This window comes from Apus apus, chromosome 2, assembly GCF_020740795.1.
Source record: "Apus apus isolate bApuApu2 chromosome 2, bApuApu2.pri.cur, whole genome shotgun sequence".
Taxonomy (NCBI): domain Eukaryota; kingdom Metazoa; phylum Chordata; class Aves; order Apodiformes; family Apodidae; genus Apus; species Apus apus.
This window is the reverse complement of record NC_067283.1, coordinates 85780541-85796102: the sequence shown is the minus strand read 5'-3', so window position 1 is coordinate 85796102 and position 15562 is coordinate 85780541.

Here is a 15562-nt window from a genome sequence, read left to right as displayed (position 1 = left end):
CAACTTTTTGCCTTAAGTTAGACATAAATTGTCTCTGAAATATCAAATACCTTCTTGAGTCCAAATGTCACAGACAACCATAATGTGAATTAATAATGTTTTGCTATGATAAAGGTCAAATAAAAGTCTTCCCACAAAGCTTATTTATCACACTCCTTTCACATGTTCTTCAGGGCAGATCTCAGCTGGAGGAAGTTGCCCTAGCTCCAGAGGACCTGATAATTTACCCCAAACTGAGTAGCTGACCCTCAGTTTCTAAACACTAAGCTTTCCAAAAATGAAATAGAAAGATAACACTTATATTGAGGAATAGAGGGATTTTGAAAAAGAGTTAGAGGATCTGATGTGACATTTCCAAGCTGTTATACTAAATTTGCAATGGAAATAAAGCAAAGTTAGCAGCTCTTCCTACCTTAGGCTCTGTAGCCACTAAATGTTATGCACCCCCTGCAAGCAGAGATGACGCCTTTTTGCTAACAGTCAAAAATTATTCAAAAGGGGGAAAAAACATCTGTAACTGCAGAGACTTGTTTTGGCTGCTTCCATAGGCACCCCCCACAAAGTCAAAATTTCTGTGGGACTGCATTAGTAAACACTGTGCCCACACGCTCTCAGTTTTGCTAATCTTTCTGAGAACACACATTTCTAAGGAGCTCTCCCAGCTTAGGCTATGGTGCTTAATAAATGTAGATACACCAGGGAGAAATAATTTAGGAGAACTGGAAACTAGTGACTGGCTTTATGAGTATTTTAGCAACACATAGTTTATTATTTTTATCTACTAATAGTGGACAGAAATGCTAATTAAGGAAAAGTTTAGAATGTAAAGGGAAGAGGAAGGGGGAATTAGAGCTGTTTTGTGACTTCTCTCATGTTCTGGCTAATTTTATGCACTATTTCACCATTTACAGCTGGGGATAAATAATAATGGTTGAAGAGCTGTTTGATTATTTATGTCAAACAAATACAATTATCTTGCCCTAACTCTTCACATAAAAGATATTACATTAAAAATAGTATGCACAACATTAACTGAAAACTATTTTTATTTTTCTCAGAAGAAAGATACATTTATTATCTAAAGTTGTAGTAATATTCTGCTTGGGAGAAGAGTTTGTAGGTAAAGTATCATTGGTTTATGATTTTTAATGCAAAGTATTAGGAAAGAAAACACGTGATTTGTGGTTTCACAAATAAGGGTTTTGCGTAGGTGTAATTACAGAGGTAATCTTCCTGTTGTTTGGAGTTTGTTTTCCTCATTTTTTTGCTTTTTCCCAGCTGCCTATCTAGAGGATTATATCCTATATGTGGGATACTTTTCACTCAACTAAGGACAGAATTTGACAGAGTGAATGTCATTGTAACAACAAGATTGCATAGATCCATTTTCAGAATTTTTAAAGCATGTAGTGAGTGAAGACAGTACTCTCAGATCCAGGATTCACTGCTTTGCTCTGGACTATAGCCTGTTGTCCTTTAGCCTCAAAGGGCTTGTGGAGATTTTGTGACCACTGTTTCTATCCAAAAAGGAAATTACAAGGATAATATCTTTGATCGCAAAGGAAGGATAGGAACGAAAAGTGAAGCATGGGCTTTCCTGATATTTTGAGGTTACTACACTGGCTAACAGCTTCATCAAATGAAATATTGATTTTTCTGATGACAACTCCAAGCAGAATCCTATTTGAATTCAGAGCAACCTAATTGCTATTTATCTGGCATTAAGGAAAAAAACAGCAAAACAGCTTTCAAATTTAATGTACCATAGCCCAGGAAGCTATTTTTAAGCTTGACTGTACAATGGGGATCCCTTGTGCAGAGACAGACAGCTGCCAAAAACAGATAATGAATATTTATTGGCTAATTTAATCTACTGTTTCTTCTTCAATTCCACAATAAGGAAAAAATAAATAACAACACAAACAGCTCTGGACAGAATACATAACTGAATAATATTCTCTGAGAATCTTTTGCATATGTTACTGATGAAGGTGTGCACAGATTTATTTTGGGAAATTATGCGCAAAATGCACTGTATATAACAAATGCTACCAGCATATCCTACAAGAGAAAAACAGCTTTTCTCCTAAGGATTTCTAATAGTTTGGAAAATTTCAAGCATCATAACTTGGACACATAGAAATATAATCAAATGCAAAGGCTAAATAAACTGACAATGTTGACATTGAACTTCCACTGCCATAAGCCATAGCAGGTAATAATGTTTTCTACATATTGATTTTTTGATATTTCATATCTAGAAGCCAAAATCTATTTCTTATTACCTAAGAAAAAGACAAAAGTTTTCAACTAAACCTTTAGCCATTCAAGAAAGAAATAAACTGGTGCTTGCAAATAGACATAATTAAACACAAATAGTAAGAGAAGCAGGGATAGTACATCAGAAAACAGACTATGTTACTTTATGAGTTTAGCTTTAGTAAGTTATACAAATATCTCAGAAGATATTCATTAGTATTTTGCAGGTTGTTTTGCAAAGTACACAATTTGTATGCAACTGTGATACAAATGTTTTTGCGGGCCAATACGATTCAAATATGCTCCACATAATAATGGTTGAATCATACTTTTCCTCAGTGAGCAATAGCTGTGAAAACTTATAAAAATGAATTTACAAATATATTAGGGACTAAAATCTTGAGTTACAGCATTTGCCAAGTTTACGGAAAGTCACATATTTTCCATTTTTTTTCAAAAAAAGGAAGAAATAAATTTTAACCATAGGTATGGTTTGGGGGTGGGACAGTGGAAGTGGTGGAACAAGACCAAACATAAAACAACTTGAAAACTGAGTCCAATAAGCATGAATCACAGACTCTCTGAAACGTTTAGGGCAGAAGGGACCTGTTTGAATCATATAATCCAAACTAATAGTAAAATACTATTTATACGCTGAAGAGTTATTTTTAATTGTCGTCATCACCGTAGGAGCTTCATACAGGCTGAATTGTGTATCGATGCCTTTACTTTAGTATTAGGCTTTTTTCTGCTTTATATAAGACTATGAAAAATAGCAGCAAAAACATTTAATCAAAACTTTAATTGGAAGACAAAGAGGGGGAATAAGGATCCCATAGTAACCTGTAATAGATTTTTCGAGTCACTTTACCAAGAGTTGTAATACTAGATATAAAAGCAAATCAGGAAAGTGGTACAACAATCCTCTCTTGAAGAAGAGCTCTCAGGCTTTACTGTCCAGTGGTCAACAAGACAAAACAAATCACACACTCTTAAACTTGCTGGTTTTTGGTCCCAGCTGTAACTTATTCATTTTTGTGGTCAAAAATTGCTTGAGATGATTGCTCATGAGACTTTTCATTTATCTATGTCCATAACATAATGGCAAACTCACTTAACAGCATTTATGCAAAGGTCTGTTGCTTCAGAAGCTTGTGTGTATTCAGGAGATACTTCTCAGAGGCTTTCCTTTTATTCCTGTAACTCACAAAATTATTTCCTATTTCTACACCTCAGAAAATTGTCTCTAAAATTCAGCATGGCTCTTCATAAAACTTTCTTCTTATCTTAATCTCCCAGAAGATTTGATCTCAGAAGTTTCCTGGCTTTGATTTCTTACTGCTTTTCCCCGCTTTTTGCCCCCCCCCCCCTCCACTGGCCAATATCTTAAATCATTCAGGCAATCAGATTTTTTTATTTCTTCTTCAGCAGTATTAAGCTGTGAATAAAATCTTTGGTCCAATCTAAACAGCTGTTAAATCTGAAACCAAATAGAGTCAAGGAATAATAGTGTTCATTGTAACTTATGACTGTATCTACACAAAACTACTACTCATTTTACACAGACAGTTATTTCTGTTCAGAGGCATAACAGCTGATAGGTACTAAAATGTTTCCTAAGAGTCCTCCTGTCCACCCCACCCCCCAGTTTCTTTTTTATTTTTTCATAGTTCTTCTCAAGACTCCTATTAGATGGGAAAAAAAAAACAACAACAAACCAAAAAAGCAAACAAGCAAGAAAAAAATAAACAAACAAAAAATACCCAAACCAACAAAAAAACCCCTGCCCAAACCAAAACATTAAGAGGTTAATACTTTAATTGATGCTCTGCATTGATCCTAATGTGATAATTTCTTTCTGACAAATGGTACCTCTCCTGTCCTCTTATTTAGGCTTTTAAATAGATTTTCCTCAATCCTACAAGAAAATAATTGTTTGTAATGGGTAAAGAAAGTGTCAGATAAAAGAACTGTACCAAATTTTTTCTTGGGGGGGAGAGTGGTGCCTTCTAGCTATTTTCTGCTTCATGTATGCTATGTAAAAGGCTGGTTGGTTCTCCATTTTACATATTACAGTTAAGACTTAAGGACTGTTAGTTAGGACTTCCTCTCAAAATTCACCTCATTCAAGCATCTCATAAGACTAAAATGAAAATGTAAATGGATGTAACTATCCCTCCATGTCCATGAGAGGACTATCATAAAGAGAATTTCAAAGTTTTGTGTAAAAAAAAGCTGGAGAAAATAATGTACGTACAACCCAGAAACTTAAAAAAATCCAAAGTTTAAATTCTATGAAGAGTCCAAATTAGTAGAAGAGTGTATTGTCTCTCAAAATAGGAACTCTACTGATGGCACTGGAGACAATTATTGCATTACATCTTTATTCTACTAATTGCATATTGCCTCAAGTAAGCCAGGAGAGCAATTTTACATATGTTATGTATGTTATTTGACTTCCAAAACTGCATTCCCATAAATTAGAATTTATTTATGAAACTAAACTTTGCATTTTCCAAGTTGTTTCCTGAGAGACCATTCTAGTCAGTTTGCCGCTCCCTGTGCTACTGTGCTGCTGAGGGTGAGGAGGTAGACAAACAAAGAGTCAAATAACTTGAGCTTTGGAAGAAGGGAGAGGTAGGGGAAAGACATTTAATATCTGATTTTGTTTTCTCCTTCTCCTGTTCTGATTTGATTGGTGACAAATCAAATTGATTTTTTCCCCAAGTTGAGTCTGTTTTGCCTATGACCACAACTGATGAGTGAAATCCTCTCTGTCCTTGTCATGATTTACAGGGCAGTGAGGGGGAGGAGTGATCAGACCCCTGGCTGTTATCAGCTGGGCCTAAACTGGAAAACCTTCTCAGATTCTTTCTGGCCTCTCTTTCTTATATTTTTTTCCATAATAGCCCATAGGCACGTAAGTAAACTTCAACTGAAATCCTTCTGGTTTTGTATTTTAAAAATATGCATTGGGCTTTGGCCACAGCTAAGTACAAAAATATTTTTTTTTCTGATTTCTGTTTTTTTTTTCTTTCCTCCTCTTTGTGTTGTCGCTGAGGGAAAGAGATAAGATTATCTTAAATTTGTTAAATCTGCATTCCTACTTTTTTTTTTTCTCTAGTTATTACAAGTTTTTCGTGGTATCCTTATCTCTGAATTTCTAAGGCTGAATATTTGAAGTATGAGATAACATCCTTACAATGTTCTTTTTACCTTTCAGTCACTGACATGAGTTCACAGTTTCATTATTATTTCTAAGCACTCCAGCTGGGAATTCCTTCTGTTATTAAAAAATGTACAAAATGCCAAAACCAGAAAGCAGCAAGCAACCCATGTGATAACTCTTGTGATATGAAGATTTATAAAATCAACTGTTATTTTTCTATTTATTTTCCATTTCAGAGACAGATCATCAGACTGGTACAAAGCACTCAGCACAGTCAGCTGTTAACTGATGTTGTCTCTTGCAGAAGTATATGGGAAACCAAACTGAAACGGAAGCTCACTGGGGTGGGCACCATTCAAAACTGCTGCACTGGGCTTCGTATTGTCAGATGAACACAAAGCAGTCAACACATGCTTATAAACCCAAACCCTAACATAGGGAATTAGTCTACGCTATGTTTCAATTAATTAGTTGTAGGTTCACAGGGCTATGCACATGGTGTAAGATCAACATTTTGATCCACAGAAGCTGTAATTACTTGATCCACCTGTGGAAACTCAGCGAACCTTTGCCCATCAGCTCACTACAACTGAGAATTTACTGTGTTATGATGCCAGTCATTTAAATGCACCTGATAAATGTCTTTCAAGTACCACTGCACAACAATTTGTGTTTGCTTACTGCTCAATTTTCTTTAGCTAACTACTTTGTTGTCAAGCTGTCCACTTCTTCAATAGATCATCTTGGGAGAAAAGAGAAATCTAGGAACACATCCACAAATATTTTAGGTAGTCTTTCAGTATGAATTTCCATTGTCTTTAAACATCCCCAGGGAAAGTGGATTACTTTTCAGGCATGCTATATTTATTTAAAAATGGCAAAGGGATTTATTTGTTTCATTGTTTGACTTGTCCATAAGCATTGATGAATATGTTGAACAAGACTGGACCGCATCTTGACCCCTGGGGGACTCTTCTGGTTACAGGTCTCCAGCTCAACACTGCTCACAACCCTCAGAGTTCTGTCACACAGCCAGCTCTCAATGCACCTCACTGTCCACTCATCTAGCCCACAGTCCCTCAGTTTCCTAATGAGGATGTTATGGGAAACAGTGTCAAAAGCCTTGCTGAAGTCAAGGTAGATGACAACTGCTGCTCTCCCCTCATCCAGCCAACCAGTTATGACATGATACAAGGCTAGCAGATTAGTCAAGCATGATTTACCCTTGGTAAATCCATGTTGACCACTCCCAATAACATTCTGTCCTTCCACATGTTTAGAGATGAAATCCAGAATAAGTGACTCCACCACCTTCCAAGGAACAGAAGTGACACTAACCAGCCTGTAGTTCTCTGGGTCCTCCTTCTTGCCCTTTTTTAAGACTGGAGTGATATTTGCCTTCCTCCAGTCCTCAGGGACCTCTCCTGTTCTCCAGGACCTTTCAAAGAGGATGGAGAGCGGCCCATCAATAACATCTGCCAGCTCTCTCAGCAGTTGCGGGTGCATTCCATCAGGGCCCATGGACTTATGGATGTCCAGTTTGGCCACATGGTCTCTAACTTGGTCCTCCTCTATTGAGGGAAAGTGTTCCTCTCTCCAGACCTTTCCCCTTACCTCCAGGGTCTGGGATTCATGAGGGACAGCTTTAGCAGTGAAGAATGAAGCAAAGAAGGCATTCAGTAACTCTCTGTATCCTCTACAACTATGGTGCCCACCTCCTTTATCATTTTCCTACATTTTCCCTAGTCTTTCTTTTTCTATTGATAAACTGAATAATCCTCTTATTGTCTACAACTGCAGTGGCCAAGTTGAGTTCTGCTTGAGCCTTGGCCCTTCTAATTTCCCCCCTGCACAGCTTCACTACCTCTTGGTATTCCTCATAAGTTGTCAACCCCCTTTTCCAAAGGCCATAAACTTTCCTTTTGTTCCTGAGGTCCAGTCAAGCTTCCCTATTCAGCCAGGCTGCTCTTCTTCCCCGTTGGCTCATTTTTTGGGTCCTGGAATTGGCCTGCTCCTGTGCCTTAGACTCCCTCCCTGAAGTATGACCAGCCTTCCTGGGCTCCTTTGCGCTTCTGGACTGTTTCCCAGGGGACACCCTCAGCCATGCTCCAAAACAGGCCAAAGTCTTCCCTCCAGAAGTCTGAGGTGAAAGTTCTTCTGGCTCCCCTCCTCCTCGTTTCTCCAACAATTGAAAACTCTGTCATTTCATGATCACTCTGCCCAAGACAGCCTCCAACCTCTACATTGCCTTTTACAAGACCTTCTCTATTTACAAGCAGCAGGTCCAGCAGAGCACTTTCCCTAGTTGGCTCCTTCACCAGCTGTGTCAGGAAGTTCTTAGACATACTCCAGGAACCTCCAGGACTGCTCCCTCTCTGCTGTGTTATATTTCCAGCAGACATCTGGGAAGTTGAAGTCCCCCACGAGAACAAGGGCTAGTGATCGTGAGACCTCTGCCAGCTGCTTGTAGAATATTTCATCAGCCTCTGATTCCTGGCTGGGGGGTCTAAAACAAACTCCCAATATGATGTCTGCCTTGTTGACCTTCCCCTTGATTCTTACCCATGAATACTCAATACTATCATTCACATAATTAAGTTCTAGGCATTCATATCTATCCCTAATATAGAGGGCCACTCCACCACCTCTCCTTCCTTGCCTATCCCTTCTGAAAAGCTGATAGCCATCAATTGCAACACTCCAGTTTTGCGAGTCTTCCCACCATGTTTCTGTGATGGCAAATCTATCACAGTTTTCTTGTTGTACAATGGCCTCCAGCTCCTCCTGTTTGTTGCCCATGCTGCATGCATTGGTGTAAGTGGACTTCAGCTGGGCTAATGGTCCTTCCACGTTTTTGGGGGGACAAGCCCTAAATCCCTAAGTCCCTAAGCCCTGAACATGCTAAGACACTTCCCTTACCAACTTACCAACCTACCTATCACTAACCTACCACTAATATGAGAGCATCATATCTATTTTGTAAGGTCACCTGGAGAGGTGGGACAGTTACTCAAGAGATATACCTACCACGCTGTTGTGCCGTGCAGGAATTTGTCATCATTGCTCCCTATCCTGTAGGTCATCATGCTCAGCCAGGCGGAGAGGACAGGGAGCGCTCTGCATCAGGAGCCCTGCCTGCCTGTTGGGCCTGATTCAGGGAGGCTAAGTCATGACACCAATGGCCTAACTCCCTCTCACAGTCTCTGATACTCCTTAGCCTTTCCACCTCTTCCTTCAGCTCTGCAAGCATGCTGAGTAGATCACTTATCTGCTCGCACCTCACACAGCTAGTGTCTCTGCCGTTCCCTGGTATGAGCAACAGGCTTAGGCACTCCCTGCACCCAGGGACCTGGACAGCAGTATGTCTGTGTGGGACCTCCATCTGGGTCACCACATTGATCCTCGCAACAGCTTTTGCCTGAGTGGAAACCATAGCTAACGTTCTTCTGGGAGGGCAAAAACCCCTAGTTAAGATACCTCTGGAGCCAAGAGGGCTGCACAAACTGCTGCATCATGTGCGTCTGATGCGCCACACCCCATTTTTCCATCCTGTTCGCCACCCTTTTGAGTCACTCAGGCTCCTTAGGGGCTGCATTTGTGCCTGACAGGGGTTGGGGCACTGTCAGCCTGGTCTTCACCCATGCTGAGGCAGAGCTGTCCCCTGTTGGTCAGGAGCTGCTACTCCTCGCTCGGGGCAAGGAGGCAGCCCCCCTCTCTCTCTGCACTTGTTGCAGTTGCCCCAGTTTCACCGCCTCAGCAAAGAGTCCTGTGACTCGATCAGCTGCAGTCCCTAAATGGTGGCTTTGCTGACTTTTGAACCCCCCAAGTCAGTGAGGTCTCAGCAGAAAAGCAAAGCAGTATCAGTGCTGGAGTGGGCCCCATAAGTCTTTGCTTGGAAAAAACCTCAAGGCTTTGTCTGGAAACTTTAGTAAGAGAAAGGAGAGGTTGAAACTGTCTCCTCACATCAGTGTTACCAAGACAGGAGCCAGTTTTTTTCTCAGACTAGCCAGCAGATGCCAAGCTGAGAGAAGCATCACTGCAGCATCCTGTGGGCAACACAGTGGTCTTGTCTCCCTCAGTGGTTTTTCTTGGCTACATTGCTTTCCCTATTGCAGTCCAAACTCCTTGGCTAGGTAGCAAAGCAATTAAAGTCCCCTTCCACTCTCCAAACTCCCCTTGGCCCTGACATTTCCATTTCAGCCAGCATACTCAGTGCTAGGCTAGGAGTCTGGAATCTACCCTCACTTGCAGGCATCATGTGTCCCCAGATAACCTTCTTTTTGCCTTGATTCTCCCATATATAAAATGGGGATCACTAGAGGAGCCCACATACCTCACTCTGGGCAAAATGACCTGGATGATAACTGCTGTTGGGATAGAAAGATAAATATACAGGGTTCATGACTCAAAAGCCAAAACTGCTTGAGAGGTAATCAACACAAAACTGATTACATTTGAGAGGAAGAGGCCCATCAGCCAGATTTTAGAGCAGCCAGAGAACTACCCAGAGACTTTTGAGAAAATAAGTCAGCATGAAGTATAAATCACATTCTAATTTATTTGTTCTTTTACTGATCCTGAATGCATTGTTCATTGAATGTCAGTTAATTACTAGTTGTTAATTAACCCATTACTTGCTTTAATCTTAATTTGTATTAAACTACACAAATGAAGCAGTATTGTTGTTTTATTACCTTGCTGCAGGGTTCATTTCTATTCCTTCACCTTTCCCTCACCTTATCACTTGAGATTATAATCATTAAAGTAAGAGACAAACTGAAGCCTTATCTTTTAACTGTGCACTAGCCATAGTACAAATTAACTTGAAATAATGACACCAGTCTCTGTTCTAGATAAGTTTGTACAATATGGGAATCTAAAACAAAGCAAATTTCCAAGGCTCATCAACTACTGGTAAAGCTTGTTCATACAGTCTCTGCAATTAAGATGCATCTATTTGTCTTCTCCCATTCCAGCTTCAGATTTCTTCCTGGATCTAAGAAGTCAGCTATATTTATCTTTTATTCCTATAAAATATTATCCTTGCTTTCTTCATTGAGTAATTACACTACAAATAAATAATTTGGTTTCAGATAGATCTCCTAATCAACTCAGGGCTATAATAAGAAATTAACTGTGAAGTGATTTTTTTTGTGTTTCACATTACTTACACAAATTAAATGTTATTATGTCAACAGGATACTGGTAGCAGACTTTTTCTTGCTTCCACATATTTTCTATTCAATAGTTTGTTCTAATAATGAAAGCACAAGCTCTAATATGCAGTAGTTTAAAAGAAAATAGGTTAGCTTTTATTTATGCTATCAGGAACATAACTAAGTGTTAATCCTCTCAAGTACTAATTTTCATGTAACAATATAACATACAAAAATGAAATAGATTAGCATCCTGGGGTGTATTAGAAAGGGTGTGGTTAGTAGGTCAAGAGAGGTTCTCCTCCCCCTCTATTCTGCATTGGTGAGGCCACATCTGGAATATTGTGTCCAGTTCTGGGCCCCTCAGTTCAAGAAGGACAGGGAAGTGCTTGAAAGAGTCCAGCGCAGAGCCACAAGGATGATTAAGGGAGTGGAACATCTCCCTTATGAGGAAAGGCTGAGGGAGCTGGGTCTCTTTAGTTTGGAGAAAAGGAGACTGAGGGGGGACCTCATCAATGTTTACAAATATGTAAAGGGTGAGTGTCAAGACGATGGAGTTAAGCTTTTTTCAGTGAAGATCAGTGATAGGACAAGGGGTAATGGATACAAGTTGGAGCATAGGAGGTTTAAGATGAATATCAGGAAAAATTTTTTTACTGTAAGAGTGACAGAGCACTGGAACAGGCTGCCCAGAGAGGTTGTGGAGTCTCCTTCTCTGGCGACATTCAAAACCCGCCTGGATGCCTTCCTGTGTGATGTGCTCTAGGTGACCCTGCTCTGGCAGGGGGGTTGGACTAGATGATCTTTCGAGGTCCCTTCCAACCCCTAGGATTCTATGATTCTATGATTCTATGATTCTATGGACTTTTAAGGTTATTTGCCTGTAAAAGAAAAACTTTAAATACCCTTTGGTTTCTCTCTTGAGTCACCTCAGGTCAACCATGGCAAGTCCTCCAACGGCTGCCCAGGATAATACTTGATGTTGTACCAATATAATGCTTACTGCCATTAGATTCCAGTTCTTGCATCTGATGCTATTTTTGACACGTGACCAGATTTAACCAAAGCAAGTAGTTTTATGATTGGTTTGTTTTTTGAAGGGTGAAGCAGGAATAACAGGACCAATAAGAGGAAACATGAGACTGGCCAGAGGCAGTAAAAAGCCACACTGTAGATTGGTTTAGCCGTAATGTGAAACCTTATCCTTTGTTTTCTATGCCTGTAGACAGAGATCATGAGACTCTAGAGACTTCAGTTACTCCTCCACCCCCAATCACAAGACACAGTAAGAGAAAACAGTCCAGAGATGTGATGTTCAACTTCGAATAGGCATGAATTTTTGAAAGATTCAAATAAGGAAGATTAATAATATGTGGGTTATTTAGGGGGTTTGTTTGGTTTTAGGTTAAGGGGAGGTGGGAGGAAGTCTTAAGTTCTTCATTGAACTCATTGGATCAGGAAATTAAGTCTGGATTCATAAGATAGAAGTCAGCTTTAGAAGACTGAAAGAGACCAGAGGACCTTGAACCACAGTTAACAGAGAGCCTGCATCAAGAGGTACTTTGGCTTGAGGAACTTGAGAAAGTAAGGATCAGAGACCTTTGGAGCTAGCAAATAAAATGTCTAACTCATCAACCCCTGTGACCCAGAATAAAAACATGGATCAGATGTGAGCTATATGGGAACAGACCAATATATATATATAAGGGCACATAGGCATAAAGTTTTGTATATATTTATAAAAAAATTAAGTAACTATAGACAAATATAAAGATTTTTTTCTCTATCACTCCTATTTTAGCTGCATAATGATAAACACATTGTTTGTTGCTAACATTTTAGGCTACAGTTTCAGTATCCCTCATCTGAATCTGTATTGATGATGCACTTTTGTTTGACAGTCAAGTTTTTGAATGTTAAATTCGTCTTCCTTAGAACTGAGAGTTATCAAACACCTAGATGGGGCACACATTAACCTACACGTTAGTGTTGTCAGTAGTATTACCAAAATAAAATAGACTACAGCGCATAAACCGGTAAGTTTTGAACTGGCCAGTGGACTAGAAATCTATCCTTAATCTAAGCTGGTTTTAGCAACTCCCTTTCAAACCACAATTTACTTATCAATAAGCTTAACCTCTCAAAGAAAAAAAATGTTACCAGTTTTCAGTAGAACAACCATTCAGCCAATTTTATGTCTCTTTCAAATCAACATATGACCTGGTGACAGCTAACATACAAGAAAAAAACCCTGATGTTTAATAAAATCATGATGAAAAAGCAAATAGCCTGTGGGCACAGAAATAAAAATTATTTATATCTCAGCAAGCCATGATGAAATAGGAAAGAACAATGCATTGGAAGTCAGCATGTAACACAGTCTTGAAAAGAAAAGAAACATGATAAAGTCATTTAAACTGAAATATCTTGACTAAATCACTCAGTATCAGGTCATATAATCTCATTTTGAAATTAAGTACTTCAAAACTGAAGCATTATAAGTTCTGATTGACCTAAATATTATTCTAAGCTATTTGCCTCCCACAGTCTTTTCTCCCCGCTAGATTTCTTATCGTTTTACTTCATTGCTTGTGTTCCTCCATCCACATAAACTATTACCTCACTGATAAGTACTGAGGCCTTTGCAGCACCTGGCAGCCTTGAGATCAGACTTTTTGACCTCATCTCAAAGGTCGGGGCATAGCACTACTCCTCTGTGTCCCACTTCAATAGCTCATTCAGGAAAGATCATCACTGTTATGAACTAGAATAATAGTATTTCAAACTTGCAAAACCATCAGAAGAATCTGAGTAATGCAGTTTGAAGGTCAGGAAAAAAACCCACCACATTATAGACAGATCATTAAGGTTGAAGGTATTCTCCAAACCAACAGTAAACAACCAAGTACAGCAGGTGTATTAGTTCTTTTTCTTACCAGGACAGCCTAACATTTTATCAGCCTATCTAGTCTATCTTTAAATGGGAAATGACTTACTGGCAGTGAAGTAGACATTGTATGAATGCATAGCAGAACTCAGGCCCTAAATATGAATTATTTTCTACTTCACAGCTTTTCCAATATTCTCTAGTTTTCCCAGAAGTGCGAAGTTTCTGGTGAAACTGGTGCATTAATTTTGTGCTGAACTTTTTACATGATGTAGTAGCTCATAAAACTCTAGTAAAAACAGGTAGGTTACTTTGGTTACAAAACAGAATTCCACACAGCTATCATGCACCAGCAGTAAAAGAGAGACTGAGTGGTTTTATTTGATTGAGTAAGATAGCATGATTCTGCTTAGAATTGAGATTTAGTTCTACTAGATCAAGTCTGTATTCTGGTCAATAAATTATACAAAAAATCAATAAAGCCTAATTAATCTCTTCAAATATGGTCTACACATGGAATATCAATTTTAATATAGAAATGTCATTTATAAAATATTTTTCAAATATTTAATATATCTGTCTCATCTTTGAAGACTGTAATGCATACAAAGAGTCTAGTATGTGACAATTCATTTTAAAAGATATATTTGATAGTTATTTTTAATTTATGAAGTAATTAGTGGAATCAATAAGACTTTCATACTGACAAAGAAGAGGACAGGTTACATTTTCATGCAGATGCTAAATCTAGTCACCATTGGGAGTACAGTACTAAAGCTAGGATGATCAACCTCTGTATAAATATTTTTATGAAGTTACTAAAATATCTGCTTGATCCTTAAGCTGTTCAAAGGGCAGTAACATAGAGATCACTAAATAAAAAGGAAGAGGCAGGAAACCAGGCCAGACTCCATTGTGGCAGAAGCTTCTTGTAAACTGTTGCTTCTATTCTACCCCTTATAAGCATCTGAACACCCTTCATGCAAGAAGAAGGCATCATATTCTGTACTAGCCAACTGCACTTAAAAGAACAAAAATCTAAAAGGAAATAAGTTACAGCAAAGTTGTAATTGCAGAGATAACATTACTTGTGCATTCTTGCATACATCTTTCAAGTGCAAAAAACTTTGGAGCAACAGTTTGTTTCCTATAAGTCCTCAAATGAAAGTTTTGTCTCAGCTACCTCCTGTATCATAGAATCATAGAATGGTTGGAGTTGGAAGGGACCTTAAAGATCATCTAGTTCCAACCCCCCTGCATGGGCAGGGACACCTCCCACTAGACCAGGTTGCTCAGAGCCCCATCCAACCTGGCCTTGAACATTGCCAGGGATGGGGCTTCCACAACTTCCCTGGGCAACCTGTTCCAGTTCATAGAAGCCAGGCTTTAATTTTAAAGTGAAAAAATACGACTGTATAGTTGCCACTCGTGAAATTAATTTAAGGCAGATATTTCCTCCAGTTGTCCTTAAGTTCAATTATCACACCTCTCTGAATACTTCCAAAGAAACAGCCAAAATTATTCAGTGCATCATGTCTTAGTCTACATATTTTAACTAAGTGTTATCCTACCTATTCTCTTGAAACTTTCTACTCTAATTGCACTCTTTGTTCAATGCTAAATTCTGAAAAATAATTTCTATTCATGGTATTTTATTTAAATGACAGATGCTGAGAAGTTTTTTCCACTAGCTTTAAGATTAGTAGTTTCAGTTGTTATAAGAAATTTCTCTGCAAAAGATTTGTGATGACTTCAGGGAGATTGCACTATTCAATGCAGTACACGTTTGATCTTACATTACTTTCCATCGGCAGAGCTGCTATCGATATTTGCTGTTGATAGAGCTTACAACTTTGGGTATTCAAGATTTTGTGTCTCCAAAATACATTCTTATTGTACAGAAAAGTATCTTGTGAGAAATACTACGTGTTAATACTGTAATAGGATTTGATTGTCAGGAGTACAACATGCTGTTGCTAAAATTTCTCAGAAACTTAGGGAAATGTTACCTAAGGTCTAAGAAAAACTTATGAGACTTTTTTTTTTCTTTTCTGCCAGAAAATCCACAGAAGTTTTTTTTAATATATTTCT